General features: G+C 39.5%; 1 protein-coding gene across 1 annotated transcript in view; it reads right to left on the bottom strand.

Moving 5' to 3' along the window:
- The window catches only part of MED12L (mediator complex subunit 12L), a 320,736-nt gene that overhangs the window by 151,025 nt on the left and 145,975 nt on the right, over window positions 1-23,736 (bottom strand). The window lies entirely within an intron of this gene.

Here is a 23,736-nt window from a genome sequence, read left to right as displayed (position 1 = left end):
CTGTGATGAAGAGATAGCAAAGAAAATGTTTAAAACGTATTCATCCAGGACAAACATTTCAACAGCTTGTAAATGTGTATCAAAATTGCTTCTCAAGGGCCGACCCCATGGCTCACTCGGGAGAGTGTGGCGCTGGGAGCACAGCGACACTCCCGCCGCGGGTTTGGATCCTATATAGGGATGGCCGGTGCGCTCACTGGCTGAGCGCGGTGCAGGCGACACCAAGCCAAGGGTTGCGATCCCCTTACCGGTCACCAAAAAAAAAAAAAAATTGCTTCTCAAAACTACAAACTCAATTATTACAATATTACTTATGAGTCAATGTGAATATGTTTTTGTCTGCAATTGCATGTGTATAAAGATGGACAGTCGTACCTATTCGTACATATAGTTATATAGATAAAAGCTTTTATCTTTGTCATTGTTGGGATAAGTTAACCCTACTAACACCTAATAAAATATTTGCCTTTAAAAAGAATTATAGGTCACAAAAATATCTATCCTATGCAGAGCAAAAATTTGAGTTCATATGCTAGTTATTTACGGTCTATCACTAATAAGCTAAATTATTTAAAATACTTTAAACATTATAAATTTAAATTACACACAGCAGAATGAACACAAACCCACAATGTTGGCATATTCGACCGATCCCCTGCAATCCATCTAGCCTATATTTTTTAAGTAAGGACAATTAATCCTATGGAGAAAATGAAACAAAGATCACACTGGTGGAAAAAAAATTGTGGTTTGCATATTCATCTTTTTAAAACATACAAACTTGAAAATCGGTTTTAGCACTAAAAAATCTAGATATTAAGCTTAAAAATAACAATGCTCTCCCTATAAAATATCAAAATTTTATGATTTGTAAACAAGCAATAATAAATTTTATACTCCAATAAAATCTATAACACATACATACATGCATAAAAGTGTTCACACACATACAATTACACAGTTATATATACATGAACTATGTATTGCCGTGTCTGTTAAAAGTTAGTAAGGAAGAAATGCAAGGATGCCAAGGAACTTAAAGTGGTAAGACCCAGTAAGGGGAAGAGGGCGGGGTGTGGGGAAAAAACTATTCTTGGCTGAGGTGTTATATATAGTGCCAATTTCACATTTGAGGAAGCGGGTATCAAAGCTGTAACCATCCTGAGAGCAAGGCCCCCCAGCTGACCTCACCAGGGGCCTGAAGCCTCTGAGCACACAGAGGACCCCTGCAGCTCACAGGATTTCAATTAGCCCAGCCTTGCCATAGCTACGCCTCGTCCCTGCCTTTCCACCCTGACTCATCAGTCCCCATGGCCTTCAATCCCATTCAACTAGTTTCATCTTCATGCATTTTTAGGATAGTATCTAAAATTCTCTAGCTATAAAATTGTTTAATCTACTACTATGCTAGAGACTACTTTGGGAAAAAGTTATAGTAAACCCATAAGATTATAATTATCATTGAGACCTTTAAACAGAATACAACTGGAAAGGAGGAGACAGAAGTAAGAAAACCAAAAAACAAACATCTCAACGTGAGGAGAATTGGGAGAAAAACACTTAAAAACAGTTAACAGTTACACTAGGTAACAAGGTACTAAGAAATCACCCCTCTACGAGGCCAGTCTGCCAAGCTCGCTAAGACACTCCCCCATTTCTTTATATGTAAAAACCAATGCTGTAAGGATTATAGCAGATAATAAAATTATTTGTAAAGGCTTTAACACAGTAATACGGGAAGTATTCAGTAAATGAAAACTGACATTATTGTTTTCACTATTATTATAAAGAGTAACTTAAAGGCAAATGTATATGTAATTATATATGAGAACAATGGGAAACACAATTCAGACATTTCAATACTTTTGTAGTTCAAAACAGATAAGATATAAAACTATTTAGCTACAATAGCGTTTTCCAAACTTTAGCTCACATCAGAATCACCTGAAGGGCTTGTTAAAAAACATGCCCCCAGGGGCCCTAGTCCCCAGAGTTTCTGATTTAGTAAATGTGGGCTAGACTTAAGAATCTTCATTTCTAACAAATTCCCAGGTGATGCTGATGCTGCTGATCTGAGGTCCACACTCTGAAGGCCACCTACCCACAGTGAATCCCACATTCGCATTTGCCTTACTAATGAAGCTGTCTACAACTTCCTCATTCAGCTAAGCTAGTTAATTACTGGGCAAAATAAGAAATGAATGCTTAAAATCCACGATAACTCATATTATCCCCACATGGTTAAGCATTCCGTTATTCTTGACCAGAAAAGAGAGGGAGGAAGAGAGGAAAGATCGACCAACGTATTTCCTATTAGACCTAAGACTCTTCTTAAGTCAACTGCTAAAAAGAGGAATACTGCTGCCTGGAACCATGTCCACTCTATAAAATGCCTCCAGACTGAATTTAGGTATTAGGGCTTCCCTCAGCCCAAGGTTCTATTCTGAGAACCCAGAAGCCTTCAGGTTTATTTCATTTGGCTCCAGCATTTCCTTGAAAGTTAGTTCAGTAACAGATGAGTTGTTTGAGCGTCCCAGTGTGAGCAGTCTCTAGAACACCAAGACAGACCAGTCCACCAGGGAGACAGGCGAATGCCATCACAAGCTTACTCTGCCACCTTCTTTACCGGCAGCTTCACCTGCAGAAGGCTGTCTAGTGGAGGAAGATGAACATTAAGGAGAGTTTCCTGTAGCTGAAAATTAAATAATCAGCACAAGAGTGCCAAATCTGTTTAGGTACAGCAGTGGTTCTCCAAGTGTAGGCCCTAATCTAGCCACATCAACATCACCAATGAAATCGTTAGACATTCAAACTCATGACCCCAGACCTACCATATCAAGCTCTGGGGATGCGGCCCAGCACTCCATGCTTTAACAAGCTTTCCAGGTGATTCTGTTGCACACTCAATTTTGAGCTCCATGGGGAAGAGGAACCCTAAATCCTGGGATGACTCCAGTTCTCACCTGCTTACCAGGCATAATTATAAATACTGCCCCCTTTCTATCTCAAAAGTGTTCTGGTTTGGACAATATATTATATGGTCACCTTTACAATCCAGATTGGGTGCTACGAAAAGGTTTCATTGGTTGGATGCTATCTACTGCTATGGATTTCAAATTAGTTTCAGGTCAGCTACTGTACTCTGGTGCTAAACCAATGTCCCCACTCCCTCCCCATACACTCCCATCTGCCCAGCGCTAAAAGATGAACTGTGTCATAAAAGTCTTGGCAGCACAGCTAGAGAAACTACTTTCAGTGCAGGTATCCTATGTTTAGAAAAAAGTACCTACCACCAAACCATGTAAAATCTATTTTGAATTCCCAGCTTCCTGAGCAGCATGAGGGATTAAGTTTCCTCCATCAGATCTTTAAAATCCTCCTTACTAAATCTTCTGGCTCCTCTACAGGGAGTTTTCTCTTTCTGACTAGTACCACAGAAAAGCATAAGCCTAGTAAGTAATTAATTAATCTTATTTCTATAGTAATCACTTGGCTATATTAATTCACAGAAAACCCAAGTTTGCCACAAAGCTTCTTAATCCATCTGTTCTTTTGAAGTCAAAATAAAATATTGGTCACATACTTTGGGATCTGATCAATTTTAGATCCCTTTTAAGTCTTTGTCTTTACTAGGCCTAAATTAAATTGCTGGCTTTTTGTTCTTCACTTAAGTCTCCCATCTGCTATTTTTGAAAAGCATCAAAGGCCTTAGATACCATGTTCTGACCCTTCATCTGTCAGATAAGAAAACAGCCAGAGAGGGGTGATGGCTTCTACCCAATTATGGAACATCTGCTGTTGAAGTTCAGCTATCAAAGAATAAAGAAAAAGATCAGCTATTTAACTTTTGAGGACTGACCCAAAGGGGACTGTACACTTTGGTGTGGTCACCTGGAAAAACAATCTGGTCCTCAGGTTTCCAGGATCTCACACACTTATTTTCATCACATCACTCCGAGCCACTGGACTCTAGGAATGATTTATACCAAGCAGACTGGAAATGTACCAACTTTTACAGTGGGAGAGACACCTGGCTGGAAAAGACACGCCTTTTGTTTAGGAGATCTTCACAGCGAGTCCTGCCCCCAGGTCAAAGACTGGTAGGTGAGCTTCATCTAACAAACATTTCTATCCTGCTTCAAAATATTAATGAAATCCCCTTCTCACTCTAGGGATATTTCAGTCATTTATTCATTAAACACTGAATCCTTACTATGCAGCTGCCACAATTCTAGATGCTAGGGATTCTCTGCACAGTGCAGTCTCTGGCCTTTTGGAGCCTACATTCTAATAGGCACCTTAACATCATAACCCTTTCTTCCCTAGGAATTAATACTTAGTCATAACAACAATCTTTAAGCATATTATGTAACTTATTAGATTACACTTTTATTTTCTTTATAGAGATTTGGAGGGGATTCTAATCTCATGAGAAGTCGATTTACTGACTTGATCCAAATCCCTAATCTAACCCTACTAAGAGCTGACAGCCCTGCATGTACTGATGACAAAAACAGAATATGAAAAACAACACTTAGTTAAGTGTCCAAGGAGTTGCTGACCCTTCGTGTTGACTGTTCTCTCTTTCCTGGTCCCTGAAACTGCCCACCTGTGTTTCTGCACAAGGATCTCACTACTGCCTCCTTCCCCACTATAAATATCTCTGCAAGCACCATCCTTATAGAAGTGAAAAAAGGAAGAGAAAAGGTTTGTTCTGAGATGAAATGAAAACCTAAGACCAGCTGTCCCTGTTATCATTGAGTCTATGAAGAGTTTGAATACAGCAGTGGTCCTCACAACTGGTGCCACGTGGCAGGTTGGTTAACCAAAAACGCAGGTTAAGTAAGAGTCATTTTTAGTAAAGGATAAATATCTCCTTTAAATACATTATTTTAACTTAAAATACACAATGCACATTTGTTGCCTATCTTTTGCTGGTGTAGCAAGGCCTTTTTTCTAAGTATGGATTGGCTGATTAGAGTTCTGTACCAGTCATGTCTAGTTTTTCAGTTTATTCAAGAAGTGTGAGAATTTTTAAATACTTGAGAATCCACATGAGTAAAATAAACCCAGACCCAGACCTAGACTTTAAAGTCCCTCAAAAGAACATACTCTTTCTTAACTTAGTAACCCAGCGAAGTATCTCTAAGAATATTTTATGGATGGATGGATGAAAATAAGGAGGGTCTTAAACAAACTAAATATGCCTTGGAAACAACAGTCTGCATTACCAGTTTTTTTTGTTGTTGTTGTTCTATTTGACGGCTGGCGACATGGAAATCCCATGACCTCGGTGTTACAAGGCTGCAATCTAACCAACTGAGCTAACCAGCCATCCCTTCCATTACCAGTTTTTATCTAAATCCACTCCTACCTCACTTAAGAAAAGGTGCATGCCCTGCTCTCACTAAGGGAGACAACTGGTCCTTATGCATACAAAGCCACATAGCACAGCATAATAATAGAAAGCATGTGTGGAATCAGACTCTATGGTTCCAAATCTTGACTCCACCACTTACTCTGATACAATCTTTTTTTTTTTTTTTTTTTGTCGTTTTTTCGTGACCGGCACTCAGCCAGTGAGTGCACTGGTCAGTCCTATATAGGATCCGAACCCGCGGCGGGAGCGTCGCCGCGCTCCCAGCGCAGCACTCTACCAAGTGCGCCACGGGCTCGGCCCTCTGATACAATCTTTATAAAGTTACTTATTGACTCTATGCCTCATTTCCTCACTGAATTACCACAGGGATTAAATGAGTTAATATACATAAGTTGCCCAGAACAGTGACTGGCATGACCTAAGAATGCAATCAGTGCTGATTGCTGTCAGTGCCATCGTCCTTTTTCCTCAGTGCAATGGTCTGATGACTACAAGAACAATGGAAGCCAAAGAGACATATTCAAATTCCAGCTTGTCCCTTATCCTCTGACTGCTCACTTTATTCATCTGTAAAAACAGAATAAAAATACCTACCTAGAAGAATTATCAAGAGTCATCAAGTCTGATACATAGTTAACAGTCAAAAAATTACAGGCATTAACACACATGAAAAAATCTACAGCACATACTTAATGCAGCAAATCCATGCTCCAATAGATGTCTCCCCCTGCTTGTCTATCAAACCTCTAACTGAAAAGCTTAATCAACCAGCATTTGATCGTGGACTCGGCATTTTACTTGGGGCAGTGGAGGACAAACTACTTTCCCCAAGAAAGCACTTTCTGAGAAGAAACACACTTAAAATATAAGATATAATCTGGAAAAAATTAATTGCTACACTGTGACGTTAAAATAGGAGCTCAGAAAAAGGGGAAAGCACTTTGTGATGACGTATTTCGAAGATGCAGGAAGCAGAATTAAGCTGAGTCTTGACAGAAAAAAATGATACATATATGAGTCTATGGGAAATGATAAACTGATATATGGTCTATAGAAGTTATACACCGAGTAGGGAAACAACTTCAATTAACATGTTTACTGACCACAGAACATGTAGTCTTATTTTTATCTTGACCTCTTGACCTGACAGGCTTGATCCTACTTGGAATATTTTCCCTCCAATCCCCGACAACATTTCTGTCTTTGCACTTTCAAAACACAACACAACACAAACCATCTCTTTCCCAGAAAGCCTTTTCTGTTTAACCCGCCTCTCTCTGAGAGCTCATGCGGTACACACTCCCTGCTGTCTCTGCCATCCTTCTAGCATCCTACACCCCTTACTCCTGAGTCACAATCTGCGCCATGTCTGCTTCAAGGGCAAGTTTCCTGCCCTTGACTTTTTCCCCACTTAATTTAAGTTAGGGTATAAACTACATACAATAAAATAGAAACTAGATTTTAAAAGGACAATACAATGAGGTTTGACATCATGTAATCACCACCCCAATTAAGATAAATATTTCCATCACAAAAATTCCCCTGTGCTCCCTTCCACTCACAGGCATCTATATTCCAAATTTCTATCACTAGAGCTCAGTTTTATCAGTAACAGAACTGCATTTAAATGGAATTACACAGTATGTATTTGTTTGTATTCTTTCACTCAACACAGTGTCATGAGATTTATCTATATTGTTGGCATGTATCACCACTCTCAGTCACTGAGTGATGTTCTGTTCTACGAGGACACTACAGTTTGTTTACCCATTTTAATGCACTGATGAGCACTTGCATTGTTCCCAGTTTGGGGCTATTATAAATAAAGTTGCTCTGAACATTCTAGTAAAAGTCTTTTAATGTACATAAGCTTTCATTTCTCTTGGGCAAACACTGAAGAGTGAAACTACTAGGTCACAAGGTAGTTGTTTAACTTGATAAGCAGTTACCAAACTATTTTCTAAAGTAGATTTACTATTTTGCAGTCTAACCAAAAATATAGTAAAGTATCACATATTCCATTTTCTTGTTGAATCTTAATATTGTTAGGCTTAATTTTTTTTTATTTTAATGGTGTGAAGTACTATTTCATTGTCATTTTAATCTACATCTCCATGTTGACTAATGATGCTGAGTATCTTTTCATGTGTCTCTCAAACATCTTCTTTTGTGAACTGTTTCTTCAGGTCCTTTCACCATTTTTAAAAAACTGATTGTCTTTTTATTATTGTTCAAGAACTTTGTGATGAAAGTTTGTTAAGTAGTCTGAGTTATTTAACAGAAATATGTATTGTGAATATTTCCTCCCAATCTATGCCTTGCCTTCATTTTCTCAACAGTGTCTAATGAAAACTGGAAATTTTAAATTTTGATAAGGTGTAATTTACTTTCTTTTATGGTTAGTACATTTTGTGTCCTAAGAAATCACCCACCTACCCAAAGTTGGGAAGATATTTTCCTCTATAAGCTTTGCAGTTTTAGTTTTACATTTAAGTTTATGACGCATCTTGAATTACTTCTTTGAAACCTCCATTTCATCTGGTAACAGCTCTCTGCAAAGAACAAGTACTTTATAAACACTGCTGACTCATTTATAAATGCCCCATAGTTTAGGAGAAAAGTACTTTTAAAGCCTGTTGAAGGCTCAGCCTCAGTAACATGATAGAAAGCCTTCTAACAGGAATGAAGTCATGAATTGGACCCAATGGAACATCCTGGAAGAATCCATTTAGAACTGATGTTATGGCCCTCCCCTAGTACAAGTCTTTGACTAGGGCAGGAACAATCCAAAGTTTCCATTTCTGTACATACAACAGTTTAACCCAGCATAGGAAACAGAACAATTTGCTCACAATATTTTCTTCTTTGAATATACATTAGAACAATTACCATGTCATTAGTGTAGACTGAATTCTCTATAATGAATTAAGCTCCATAAAACAGTCAATGATTCACAGTAGCTCTGTTGAAAACTGATTTTAAAATAAGTAACAAATGTTTAAAAATATTACTCTCAAGGGACATATTTTCTATAGCCTAAAACATTGACAGTACTTTATATGATTTAAATGACTTTAAAAAATGTTTTACTAAAATTTGTTCTTGAAAAACATGTCAACTCAAAACATAAAGAGAATTATTCCTGCTATTCGGATAAAGCCTACTACCCAGTGAATTCTAAAATAGAGCATTTCAAGCTATTTCCTTCAGATTTTACCAAGAAAACGTAAGACTGAAAAGAGTAAAAAACACTTTTCCATTTTATTGCGGTTTAGAGAAACTAATGAATTAACTAGGATAACAGAGCATTTCATAAGTATGTAGCAATGCAGTTGATGAAATAATCTTCATACTAAGAAAAAAAGACTATTCTGAAGAGCTATGTTTTGATAGCTGCTTCCTTGATATTATAAACCAAAACATACTCCTTGTTTTACAAGGTTTATTTCTTTTGCTTTCCATTAGTGCTTAAGTTTCTGTACGACAATTGGGAAACTGCTGGAGAAGAACTATTCATATCTAAACAAGGACGTAGGCACTCATTTGTAGCTTGCATGTGCTGTTTTTGACAACTACCCAGATTCACAAGCTAACTTTTTAAAAGATAATCAACAACAATTGCTTCAAATTTAGAGTGAAAAGAGAAAGTACCACACAAACCTGGTATTGTTTCTTTCTGAAGACAAAAGGAGGGTTTGTGTCTAGCTACTTGAATCTGGTTAAATCATGTACTTAAATTCCTTTTCTCATCAAGTATTTCAATTATCACCATTTCCTTAATAGCACACAATTATTTTTATGCCTTTCTAAATGTACAGTGTATAATTCTTTCCACAGCCAAAGGTCAAAAAGAATAAAGGAGGCAAAAAACTCCCAGTAAGGAATATCATCTTAAGCCATATATTCCATGAAGTGTTTTAGTTAATGGTTCTAATAACAGTCAAAATAAACCTTTCATTTCAAGACTGTAAGAAACTCTAGCATGCAAGAAAATACACTCTAGAATGAGCTGCCCAGACAATATCAAATTAGGAAATGTTCTCTCGCACTTTACAGCATAGATATAATTCTTCACCAGTAAGAGCTGTAAAGTAAATCCAAACTTCCCATAAAATACATTTTAAATCGCACTGAAAGCATCCTATGAGAGACTAGATTGACTTCAACTGATGAGGGTGGTTTATAAAAGTTACAGAGTCCTATGACATCTGGGGCATGAGAGCATACCACTTCCTTCTTTGGAGAGAGTAGTTTTCCCTTCATGGAATGTCTACAGTGCTTTTTTGTCCTGACCCTCAGTTTTCTCCTTACCAGCCAACTGCCCATGCACACATGCTTTATTTTTCCCAAAGCTTTTCTCCTATGGCTGGATTTCCTTTCCTCTAATTTGTTCATATCAATTGCTCATGCACCCCTTCATTTATATAAATTCTTCAAGGTGCTAGAATAGAAAAAAATATTCAAGGTGAATAACACAGCACCCTTTACCTCATATAGCTAACACTAATGTAGAAGTCAGAAATACAACCAGAAAAAAAAAGGACTGCACTTTTATACAAGTGCCTTTGTACAAATATAATTTTAATAATGTCTATAATCTAGACAACCTGAGCTTAATAATATTAAGTTCATTCACTCAAAAACAAACTGCTTTCTTTCTGGGTGGTACTGAAAATATGAGATTAAAAATTTCTTATGTTTGGGATTTCCAGATATATTCAGGGATAGGGTTCAAATATTCCACAAATTTGTTCACATTTTGATAAGTTCATGTTCTCATTTTAATAGAGGACTTAGAATGTCTCAGAAATTGAGGTAATGAAGAAAAATCTAATTATTTAACAGACCTCAGAGGCGCTCTCCCCAAACTCATAGTGCCAGGAGCAGCTATTAGCATAAAGTTTCCACAGCAATGTTGTGCCACACACAGAAGCACTAAGGAGAAAGAAGAAACTCGAAGAGGGGGGAATACATACGATGGCACCAAGGCCAAGGGCACCTGTGTACACTGACTGCCAAGTAGAACCTAAACCAGCAGCCCAGGAACTCTTGCAACTAAGTTCAAGGCACACGTGACAATCAAACACCTCCTTGAATCAGAGCCAGTCAGACTCACCCATAATATGCTGCCCTGGCCTGTGCCTGCCACCTCCACTTATCAAGGCCACAGAACTTGTTCCAAGCCTTTTCATGATTCCCTGATAAGGGCAGAGACACCTTCTAATTCAGAGGTGTTCCGACCATTTACTTGTCATGAGAAACTTTTATTCAAACAAAATCTTAACAATACACAAAACAGATGAAAACAGAAATGCTCTTGGTGAGGCTGAGCCGGAGACTCCATACGTGTCCCCAGAACACTCCCCTGGAAAGCCCTTGAGGCTTGCCCAGAAGCCAGAGCAAGGAACGGTTTGAAACCACTGCCCAGAGTCCTCCTTCTGAGAGGGATGTTCATCGGATGAGCTAGCTGCATACTTCCTACTCCCCTAGGGAGAAACCCTGAATATTCTGCAGAATTGTCATCACTGATTTGAGGGGAGTGGGGTGGAGTTTGAGGGGAATGGTATAAGCAAGTGGGCATTTGAGAAGATGAGAATGAAGACTCAAAAGTGCTTTCGTGATATGATACAAACACAAGAGAAAAAAGCAAAAGATAATGATGCTTCAAGAAATCAGTCCACCTAACTTCTGCTTTTTGAGAATTTCTCAGAAATTCCACATCTGTGCTGGGAAAAATAAACTGAAAGATGCACAGTTTTCTCTGATCTCTTTAAAAAGTTAAAAGACTCATTTTCTGTGATCAATATTCAGAAAAAAAGTGTCAAAATATAGCATCAGACATTATATTCCACAAGTACCTCCCCCTGCTTTATCTTTTCATTAGTTCAACAAGGATTTATTCAGTGTTTCTAGTGCACCAGGTAGTACTCTAAGTGCTGAGGACACAGCAGTGAATGACACACAGTGCCCGACTTAAAGAGGTGTACAATCCCGGGGTTAGACACACAATAAACAAATAACTAACACAGCAGAGTGAGCAGCTTTGCACTGAAGAACAATTTAGCAGGCTAGGGGCAGGACATAATGGGAAGTGCCCGATACATGGGGTGATCAGAAGAGATCACCAGGAAGGGATCAGACCAGAGACCTGTGAAACAAGGAAGACAAAGAAAGAGGAAGAGCACATGCAAAGGTTCTCAGATGGGTTTGATATCTTTGAAGAGGAGGAGCAAGAAGGCCAGTGTGGCTGCCACAGAAAAGGTGAGGCAGAGCACACAGGAGGCGTGGCCAGAGAGCTGGGCAGGGTCAGCTGGTCATGGAGGGCCACGCAGGCTGTGATCAAAATCTGTATTTTATTCTAAATGGGATGAGACCCCCACACACACACTGGGTGGGACTGAGCAAGGGAATGGCACAACCCGATTTGTGGTTTTAGAGATCTCTTTCACAGGTGGCTGGAGAAGAAAAGAAACCCTGGGGGGTAAGGGTAGAGGAAGGAAAGTCAGTTAGGGGACCCCTGCTTCCCAGCATTGATCATGACTGAGAGAAGTTTTCTGATATGTAAATTAAACTGCAGTTTGTGCAGGAACAACTTCAGGGGAAAGGCATCCCACCAAATACAAATGAAAACTCTCTATACTGGGTGATGGTTATCTTAGAGATGCACACTTTACATAGTCATATGCCAACTAAAGAGTTTAGGTTTGAATTTCTGAGAGTCAGGCCTTAAGAAGTTCTCAATAAAAGCTCTTAGGCAGTTTTCTCTTCCTGACTGACAAAATAGACTCCTATTGTCTTCATGGGAAGAGTTCAGTTCTTCAATGCATAGGCCAGCATGTCCAATAATACAAATACACAGATGTTTATAATTGTGAAGAAAAAATGAAATAACCCAAATGTCCATTAATAGGAAGGTGGTTATTACATCATGATTCTTTCCCTTAATGGAATGGTGTGCAAGTATCCAAAAGATCAAGTTAGAGCTTTGTAACGGCAAGCCACCAAAAATATAGACAGATACACAGATAAATGTAGAGCTTTAAAAACTGACACGGAAGAGTCTGCAAGATACACCATTAGGTGGGTAGAGGGGGAGGCAGGAGTAATAAAGGATCTCAACCTCTGTCTGCAGTTACCTGCCTTTCTCTATTTAATAATTACTAACACCAATTGTGGGCCTGCCATGCTGCAGCACGGCACTAACTTCAATATCGCTGCATGAGTATTATCTCATTGAATTCTTACCACAACCCTATGGGATGCAGAGAATTATTACCATTTAACAGATGAGTTAAGATTTTACCCAGAGTCATATAGCTGATAAGTGTGGAGGTAATTGAATCCAGGAATTCCAACCCTGTAGCCTGCCCTCTTAACGTCTACATTACATTAATCCCTTAAAGATGAGTCTTTATGCTCCGAATATATTACATCAATTCTCTCTTGGATTCTTTCTTTCAAATAACAGTAAAGAAAAATATGAAACTTTCACTTAGTGCTCTGGGAAAATATTTTTAAGGAAAACTAAATTAACGATAAAACATGAAAAGCTTGTGACAATTTGAAAAGTTTATATGACCCAAACTGACATTAAACTAAAGATCAAAGCACAAAGCAACTTTACAAATGTTATTTAAAGGCTTAGTAACTGATATTTCTGTCAGCCCTCGCTATGATAAATTGTGAATGCCATATTTGTTTGTTTACAAATATTCAGCACTGAGAATGTAATGTCCTGCAGTTTAAAGAGAAATAGATGCCAATCATTTTAAGGCAAGCTGGGAAAATTCCAAACAGCGTGCATTCTTTTGTTATAACATGTATCTCTGAGCCCATCCCCAGAGTTTTTTTTTCAGGAATAGGGGTCTGTGGCAGTCCCTGGAAACTCACAATTTTAACAAGTTCTCAAAAAATGCTGGTCTAGGTTCAGGGACCGCACTTTGAAAACCACTGGCTTAACGAATTATATGGCATTTTGGCTTTATTTTGAAGGTAAGCAACCAACCTCCCTAACAGAAGTAACGTAAGAAAACTAATGACCATTACTCCATTACATGCGAGTGAATTACCTACAGAGTGACAGCCTTCATCCCTCCCACCCTCCCCAATTCTTGGTAGGCTACCCTTGACTATCAATTTAATTCAACCCAAATATTTATCAAATTCCTTATATCCAATTAGATTAGAAACTAGCTTTTATATTAGTATAAAGCAGTGGTTTTAGTATAACTTCGCCACCAGTACCAGCTCTGCTTTTTTTTTTTCCTTCGGTCTCTCCATCATCCATACACACAACCCGCCCCCGCCCCATCTCTCTCATACACAGGTATTTTCAAATGAGGGTAAAGAGGAGTGAAATGCAGTTTAAAATATTCCACCCCTCCTATTTGAGAATTAAATGTGTAAATACAACATGGCTCTGAAGATCGAGACATTCCCCCCAAAAGAATCAAAGCCAATGTCATTCAGTTGTTGAACACATTGGGATCGCCAAGCCATGCTTTTCCTGCAACACATAAAATGAAAGGGGTGGACATGTCCATGATCTCAAAGAACTCAGTCTAGAGAGGTGGAAATGAGAAGGCCAGCATAATGGATTTATGTGATGGCCTCAAGATAAAGATAAATGTTGACTTTGTTGTGAGTGTCTTAGCTTTGAGTACAATTAAAGCAAGAATGGTATTCTGAATAGGGGGGGAAAAAGATTACAGTCATTTACAAGAATAAGGAGATTATTCATCTTTTAAGACTAGGTCCTAATGCCTACACACCTCAGAAAAGTGACCATCAAGAAGCAAAGCTGGTCAGCGTTTGTAAGGAAAATGAAATAAATGTCAGTCTCCCTCAGATGTTCATAATCTTGCTGAGCATGACCTAGCCTGTTTAATATAAATATGTTAATAGCCCAGGTGTTCCTTAGTTATTGTCCAATGTAACTGCGCATGTGCACCCAGGTGTGTTCTTTGGTTATCTGACTCACATCCAGGTGTCCCTGGGTTATCTGACTTAAGTATAGAGGACAAACGACTCTGATCCACAGAGCCCCTGGGACGCCTGAGGAGGCCACCAGGGTAGCTACTGCTGCTGTGGGGCCGCTGCTAGTTACCTGAGCTCATGTCCAAGTAGGGCGTGTCAGCCCTGCCGATGGCTCCCAGGGTCTTTCTCCAATTACCTATCTCGCAACCTGCATATGAGGGGCCTGTGACCCAGCCTGCACAGTATATGAGGGGCCTGTGACCCAGCCTGCATGGCATATGAGGGGTCTGTGACCCAGCCTGTGCGGTATTGAGGGGCCTATAACCCAGCCTGTGCAGCATGAGGGGCCTGTGATCCAGCCTGCACAGCATATGAGGGGCCTGTGACCCAGCCTGCGCTGTATATGAGGGGCCTGTGACCCAGCCTGCATGGCATATGAGGGGCCTGTGATCCAATCTTCACAGGACAGGTTTGAAGGGTCTATGAGTCCTAGCCTAACAGCATTGAGTTGTACTTATATGAAATGTCAGTAATGACTGGTTGTGAAAAGATGTCAGTAGAGCTAAGTCAAAAAGGAAATGAGAGGTCAACCTAAGTTCATAATGTGTTCTGGTAACGTCAGCTCTTAACAGAGAGCTCACACAAACAATTTCATTAGGCCAGATAAGATGACGCTGTGGCTCCTTTCTCCACTTTCAAACACCAAGTCCAAATGACTAGCCCTCATTCTTTTCACAGGTGAAACATACTTATGATCTGCTGCCCCCAACCCACCTATGATCTCCCCAGCCCCATCCATCAATATAGTGGGGACCCACTATACCCCAAGCAGTGAGCTGAATGCTGTGGTTGACCAAAAAAAAAAAGAGAATAACCCAAGCTCCTCCCTTTAGAGTGCTTACAAATCCCATTTATATAACACATAAAAATATTTATCACATTACAAAAAGGACTTTGGTTCCAAATAATTTGGAATTAAAATAAAGGGATTATAGAAGGGAGAGAACAGGATAGACTCACACAGAGATGTCATGAGGAATCATCTTTAAAACAGAACAAACCGGGCAGAAAAAGAATGCATTGGGTAAAAAACCGTAATCCAGGACTCTTCAAACATCTGTTTGAAAATGCTATGAACTTTTAAGTGGTGAAAGAGGAATCCTCCCTGGTAGGGTTAAGGCTAATTCATAACTAAAGTCAAAATGTTTCATTATTTTAGTTGTACTAAGTTTCCATTTGTATTGTCGGGACTAGGGCTCACAGACACCACAAACCCATTGTACAGACTGGGTCACCAGACCCCTCACACGTAGGCCATGCTAAGTAATTGGGAAAGATCCTTGGAGCCATTGGCAGATGACATGAACTCAGTCCTTAGCAGTAGCAGCGGCAGTGGCCTCTCAGGGCATCCTGGGGGCACTGGCAGCAACAGCTTGCAGAAACAGCCTCCAGCAGGGAGCCCCGCAGATCAGAGCTGCTCGTCCTTCCTTTATATAAAGTTCATAACCCAGGACACCTAGATGCACATGCACAATTACATTGGACAATAATCAAGGAACACCTGGGCACACGTGCATATTTACATCAAATGCTCAGCAAGATTCTGAACATCTGAGGGGCCCTGACCATTTTCCTTCACTTTCCCTACACTCCTAAATACTGACACAGAGAATTTATACCTAGTAGAAGCTCACTAAATTGGCTGACAGTAGCACTCACTGAAGCCTATTTTAAGATTTTAGTGAAGTCCTAGCCTTGCAAAAGATTTTGAGTATTTGAAAATTCTATTCTGACTATCCAGAGTCTAACTACCTTAGGGGGAATATATAGTCCAGTTTGCCCAGGAAAGACCTGAGCAGGTCACTTCTGCCGTCCCCATGTAAGTATTATTAATACCTCTTTTCACTCTCAAAAGTGTCCCAGTTTTTGTAATAAATTATAAGGTCACCTTACCCAAATCTATTTTGGTTAAGCCTTTAATGAATGAAATCTCTTCAAAAGTGTATTTACTTCCTGGGTCTAAGTACCTGAGATCAGAAAGTTCCTCCTCAAATCTTAAAGGCATTAAGAAAAATATAGCACGGTTCAAAAGGAGTGTCTATTTTTTAAAGAAACAAGATGTTGGTAGCATCTCACAGCACTGTTCTCTAAGAGAGTTGTGTGGCCACAGTCCTACAGTAGGATAACTGATCAAATACAAACAAAAAAAGTTAAAACATGCCGAAACACCAACTTAGGTGAACCTTTCAGCCCATTTATTAGAAATGTCTTTCTTCAAGTATAAAGTATGTCACTTACCAAATGCTTTTATTTTGATAAATCTGTTTCTGATTTTGTATATATAATGTATGTCTGTGTAACACACATCATCTAAGAAAATAATTATCTCCACCAGAATAATTTTATTTTAAAATTATACACACATACACAACATACACCAATAAAATAGGAAAGCACGGTCAGTTCAAAGAAAAGCCAAAAATATTAGTGGCAACATTAACTATTAACTACATGGGACTCTCTAGCCCACAAGTGTACCTGCAGGTTGGACACCTGGATGTGACCCAATACAGAATACAAAGAAAGCCATTTTCTCTGTATTCTAGGCCCATCTCAGAAACTCCTGAAGCACACAACTAGTAAATCACATGATCCAACTAAGTCAAAAAAGGGGGACACGGGATGGGTGCCTAAATACAGCACTCAATGTAAAGCTACTAGACAGTCCAGGTTTCTTGTGGGTTGTCTCAGTCTTCTAACTACTCCAGCCAACAAAGACACATGACCCAGGAAGTACGTCACATTGTCCCAGGAAGGGGTTGAGAAGCATGGGGTAGAGAGGTAAATCCCTACCTCCTGATTGCACAACAAAGCACAGACCTGCTGCCCCCACACCAACAGACCAGGGATGGTAAAGGAGGCTTTTAAAGTCAAAAGCAAAACCCAGGCTTGAATTAATTGGCTATTTCACTGGTGTTCTGTAAGTTCTAACATATCTAATCAGTAACTTCCTTTTTACCTATTATCTCCATCTCAACTTCTAAATGTTAATACATTAGCTTTGAATTACTAACACACCTATAAGGTCTGTATTTTTGACTTGTGGGACAGGCTTATTCCAGAACAATGGCTTTCTAAAGCAACATGGTTTTCAAAGTGTATTCCTTAGCCATAGGGGATCACAGAAATATCTTGGGGGCAAAAAGGTAAAGATGGAGCAGGTGGGCTTGCTCCTCCCCACATCCCCATCTTCATCCAAAGGTACTCTGTCATCTATTTTATATACTAGGGTTCTGTTTAAGATTTTAATTTTTTAAAAAGGGGGGTTGGGGGTGGGGAGGGGGACTTTGTACTGTTCCAAAAATCAAAACAAAACAAAATTTGTATACATACATAGTTTTAGAACATATTGCTAGAACCACAGTCTGGACACTACAGGAACTCCCCAAAACAAAACAAAACTCCCCAAAACAAAACAAAAAAATGGATCTCAGATCATTTTTAACCTAATTCATTCATTAAAAATGAGGAACGAACTAAGCCATTGAGTATAAAAGTAAAAAGCAGAACACTGATACTATCTCCTTCCTCACTATTTGCCCACTCTGTCCATCCTTCCCCCAAAATCCCCCAAACCTAATCACTGACATAAAGTGTTCAGATCCTATTTGCAGAACCTCTAAATGAAAATGCAACTATAGCACACAGATGGATGGTCTAGGAATCAAAATGCTGGAGTCTGTTTCTTATATATGCCCACTTGGGGGGTGGGGGTGTCAGAATACAATTAGATGCACATGGAATGCACACAGTTTGTGGCACAAAATATCTTTCTGATCCATCTCATGGTGGCCTCAGATGGTATGAGAACTCCTGTTTTGTGCCTCTGAATGAAAATGAAGCCCAAAAGTTGGCCTATAAATGTCTCAAAGCCCCATAAGGACCACAGATTGTAATGGTATCGATAACTGAGTCTGCGTCTTCACGAACTAGGAACATCAAAAACAAACAGAACTTCATGCCAGGAAAATTGAATTTGAGGCCAAAACAAATTGATTCTTAATGTTGTCTATATACAAAATGCCTAAAAGAACCTAGAGAAGGAAACAGCAAATATTAATTACAGTTTCAATGCTGTAATATGGGGAGAGTATGAGAAACTTGGAATATAAAAATTGTGTGAATCTCATCTAAGCCAAGTGGTCCGGAGGACACCAACAAAAGGTGATCTAAACACAGGCCGGAGGAAAACTGTAATAAAATATAGATCCACAATACTATATTTAAACTGCGTTTCAAAACCATGTCTTCTCCAAGCAATCAATACAGATGGTAAGAAATCCCCCATAAAGCAAGTCGTCTTCACATTTTTTTCAGTTCTCCATATGGGAAATAATACTGATGACAGGTAACATTTATTTTGCTCTTCTACATGCCAGAAACTCTTAGCAGTATTTTGGAGTAGATATTATCACCACTTTTGTACAGATAATCCTAAGGATGAAACTGCTGAAGCACAGAGAGGTTAAGCAATGCATCCAAGGACACACAACTTAGTGCGTGACTGAGCCAGTATTCTAATTAAGGCAATCTATTCTGGAGACCATGCTCCTAACCATTCTGACCTACTGCTTCTCACATCCCCGAGACCACAGGTCAACAAATGTTTCAGCTGCCTAAACAATTCGTACGCAGTGGCAAGATTCTGTAAATATTTAGACTAACTGCAACGTGCCAATTGGCATATAGTAAACTGAGGATTAAACTGAAGTTGAAGAATGAATACTACAGAGAAAAAAACTACATGAAGATGCCTTCCAGAGAAGGTCACTTAGAGACCATTCCAAATGGTTCTGAGAAAACTTAACAGACCAAGAACGTCTACAGTCTCTCATAATCATTTCCTTTCTAAAGCCACGTCATTTTGTATATTTCAGAAGCAGCTGTTTCATGAGCTACTTTTTTTTTTGTTTTGCTTGATTTTTTAATCTATGTGCCTCCAATACAGAGTTGAGCATCCTAACTCCTGACAAACAACACATACTTCATATGTGGCTCTGTAAAGTGACATTTGATTTGGCAAATGACAAGAGATTAGCAAATTCAAACATTTTTCCCCACTATGGCCCATTTAAAAAAAAAAAAAAAAAGCCGTCATTTCCTACAAAAAAACAGAATGGATTAATAAGCAGTCACTTGCATTAACAAAATATTGACAAAATGTTCTGCTCATATGAGCTTTTGTTCTCCATACCTAAGATAAACCAATGCTTCCTGCCTTCACCATTATTTAGCATCTCCCCTAGACCTTAAAATAAGAGAGACTCATCTAGACACTGCTAAATAATGCCATTAGCATAATAAGCTTTTGTCTTCCCTGTAGGGCAGCAGTCTTACAGGACTTCTGGCAAAGGAAAGGTACTTTAAGGACCACACGTTTTGTCAACATTAATTAGGGAGAAAATGCACGACCCTAAGAAATTTCTGGGGTTGAACACAAGGAAGAAAGAAGGAGTATATTCATTAACACTCCCTTTGAAAATGGGGTAAGACTGGGGTGGGGCATATGGAGGAAACCACCTGCTCTGGTCTGGCCCTGAATCTCGTCTCCCTCCATGACTCACCAAGGCACCCAGGGAGGCCACAGAGTAAACCAGATGAGAATATATCCCATTACCTTAAGCATGTTGGGACAAAACAAAAAAACTATGAGATGCACTCCATCATGTGTACCCCATCTTTAAAAGTTTGAGTTCACCAGGCTACTATATTAGAGTCTATTTCCTCCTGGTATTGTGTTTATAATTTGGAAATTCATTCTCTGGGTTATGCACAGCTATATCATCTGAGAGACACTCTCCCATAACCATGGTGATTGGGTCAAAAACCTACTAAAATCTGGCTCCTTCTATAACAATCAACATTTATTAAAACTGCAAAGCATAGTACTCTATTTCTGTCTACCATATATTCAACAATACAATTTTGAAAAAACTGTAAAGTGACAATTAGCCTATAAGATTAATAAGAGCCCCTACCACTTACTGACCACCTACTTTAGTGGGCATTATAGTAAGAAAATACATATTATTCCATTTAAGCTTTCCAACAACTTTAATGAGATAGGTTAATATACATACCTAGCCCAAGGTCCCCTGGCTTATAAGAGGCAGAACTGGCTTTTATACCCAAATTTAACTCTCTATACCACATTATGAAGCATTCACTGCAAAGAATCTCAGATCAATCTAATTTAATTTTGTCTCCATCCTGGAGTAGACAAGTTAGCTGTAATTTTTTTCTTCATTTTTCCTGGATGAAACTCTAGGTAGAAATGGCCAAAGGTTTCATCTCAGGGGCCAGCTCTGATAGGTGGCCTGAGATGCCCCTAGAGAAGGACTGGGAGCTGCAGGAAAAAGGCTTGTGCTGAGTCACAGAAGTGTGCCACAGCCCACGGCAGCACAAACACTCTTCACCAGCCAGTGCAGAGCTACCACTGGAGAGTGTCCACACCCCACAGCCTCTGCTGAGCAGCACCTAGCAGCCATGGAACTTCTCTCTGCCTCCCCAGACCCTCGTTATCTAGAGAGAGAGAGAGAGACAGACAGACAGACAGACAGACAGACAGACAGACACACACACACACACACACACACACACACACACACACACACACACACACACACACACACACACACACACACACACACACGAGGGGTACCAATTAGTATGAATGCCAAAGAGCATTTTCACAAACAAATGGAGTCACTGTCTTCCACCCACACCCCTCAGACATTTCGCCATTAGCTCTTTTCTCAGATTGCTTATTTTTATAAGACATTCGTCTCCCAACAGTCTCATCAGTTCCACCGGCCAATCCTCAGCCTGCCTGTTTGTGACTCAGAAGCTTTTATCCTCTAAGTGATTGTCTACATTTTAAAACGAATACAAGGGCCTTTCTTATTATAACATAATAATATTATATTATTAAGGATAGTATAAGCCTTCTGGGAAAACTACAAAAGAGAGCAGCAAGGCAAAGTATCAGATTTAGACTACCTAATTTAGACTTTTCAGTAGCAGGTAAGTTTCAACTAAACAGACAAGAATGAAAAACCCAGTTTTGGAAATCTGTATACATTTTGTACGTACCCTTTTTTAAGATAGCAATCATTGCAACCTGCCAAAAGCAAAACGCCTAAAACTGATAACCTAGAAGGTCTCTCCAGTGAAATACAACAGAAAACCATTAATAACAAGGATTTGTCAACACAAACTTTCCTCTGCCTGTTGAGCTGTAAAGCTAAGAAGCATCTATGCAGCAAAAGTTGTTACACACACATAAACATACACTTGGACTTTACATATTTCTTTAAACGCAGCTGTTGGCAAAAGTACTTGTAAGCTTATTCATACACACATTCCTCAGAACTCGATTAAATGAGGTCTGGCTTAAATTATAATACAGGAGTAATAAGAGTTAACATTTATATAGCATGTCTATGTATCTTAACTAATTATAAATGGTAAAACGGGCAGCCTGGATACAGTGGGAATCTTGCCCTCTTCAGACCAAGACAGCAAGCTTTCCCCTGGTCACTAGAAAATGCTGGGGAACTGCAATCCCCTTAAATGCAAGCGATGAGCTCCAACTCTAACACCCACGTAGCTTTTTATATGAATAAAGGATGCTGATTTATCCAAAAACCGTGGACATAATTATGTAGGTGAAGGGAAGTAAGGACAGTAAGGAGCTAAATCTTCATCTTCCACATAAAAAAGTCAACAGACGCTGCTATAACCCAAGAACTGCCAGTTACGTAGAAACATAGGGGCTGATACCTAAAAATAACAGTTAAAAAAGTAAAGGAGGTGGCTACTGGGGTATAGGAAAAGGATATGAACTGCTATTTTTTATTGTAAGTTTTGTAAAATTATTTTATTTCTTAAAGTACATAAATGCATGACTTTGATAAAAATTTTTAAATCAGTTTCAATTACTAACAAAAAATAAGAAAGGAAGCAAAATAAAAAGGAGGTATGTCAAATGTCTAAATCTCTTGGGGAAAAAAAAAAGAAAAAAGGAAAAATAATGGAGGGCCTCGCTGATTAAAACAATCATCTTCTTGTATCTGAATGATCATCCTTTCTCACTGAGCTGGAGTCTTAGGGGCTGCGTGTCCACAGACTGCTAAGCAGAGGGATGATGTTCTGACCCAGGAAGCCAGCCTAGACAGCCTGGCAATATGGGTGACAGAGGCTGCAGAAAAGTCACCTGCCCCACCCACTCCCCAGACAGTCCAAGTAACAGTATGAATAAGACTAGGGGAGCATCAGCAGAAGATCCACCTTTCCCCAAAACCAGGAGAGACCCCCATCACCATCTGTGATACAGTACAAAGTGTGAGGAGAAGCCTAACCAGAATTCAGATTGAGCACTAAAAGAGTTTAGAGTGGGAATCCATTCATTCACTCTTAGTGGGAAGTCAAGGGAAAGCTCCACAGAATGGCGAGTCTGAGGTGGATTTCAAGGGATGTACAAGAATTTGACAGGTAATGATAGAAGAGAGGGCCCATTCCAGGTCGAGGAAACAGCCTAACAAAGGCCCAGGGAGGGAGAACAGGTGGTGTGTTTGGATATGGGACATGGTCTAACCCCCTCAAAATGCACATCTCACACTGCCGTTGCTCCACCGTAACTAACTTGGAGAGTAGGGTGAGGGGTGGAAGCTTTGAACAATGGGCAGTGAAGAGGACTTTGGGCAGTTGAGAGAAGTGCTGAGCAGAGAAGTGAGAGTGGAATAGATCGCAGAGTGAACAGGAGAGTGGGGACAGCAATGCTGACCATCTGTCAACAGGTTTGGATAAAGACAAAGTTACAGACTGGATGGTTGATAATAAAGGGGACTTAAGGTTAAGGGAGAGCACTGAGCTTTTGATTTTGTTTTATTTTGTTTGATAATAGTAACAGGCATAATTGATAAGGAACACACTTCTTTAGGACAGAGGAGAAGAAACTGGTAAAATGAGTAGAGCTGATGATAAAGGTCCTAAACTGGATGAATGTAAAGTAGATAAGAGTTTAGGAGACTTGGGCCCTTCCTCTTGAGAGGTGCATTAGCATTGTGATTGTGTTAAACCAGAGCATAATTTAAGAGTAAAGGACCCCAGAAGTAACTTGTTAAATAAGAAAATATCCAGAAATTAGGGTCTAGTAATAACCCAGGACAGAAACAGGGTTCTTGGAAACCAGATTTAAGTTGAGGGTGTAAAATGAAGAAGTATCAGAACCCACAAGCACCAGCTCAAGGTTGGGAATGTGTCACGATAAAAGCTGGAGTAGACAGGGCACCCTCATGCATCAAGTCCACCCCTCGAAC

Source organism: Cynocephalus volans, chromosome 1 (assembly GCF_027409185.1).
Source record: "Cynocephalus volans isolate mCynVol1 chromosome 1, mCynVol1.pri, whole genome shotgun sequence".
NCBI classification, from domain to species: Eukaryota; Metazoa; Chordata; class Mammalia; order Dermoptera; family Cynocephalidae; genus Cynocephalus; species Cynocephalus volans.
This window is presented reverse-complemented; position numbering and strand designations above follow the sequence as displayed.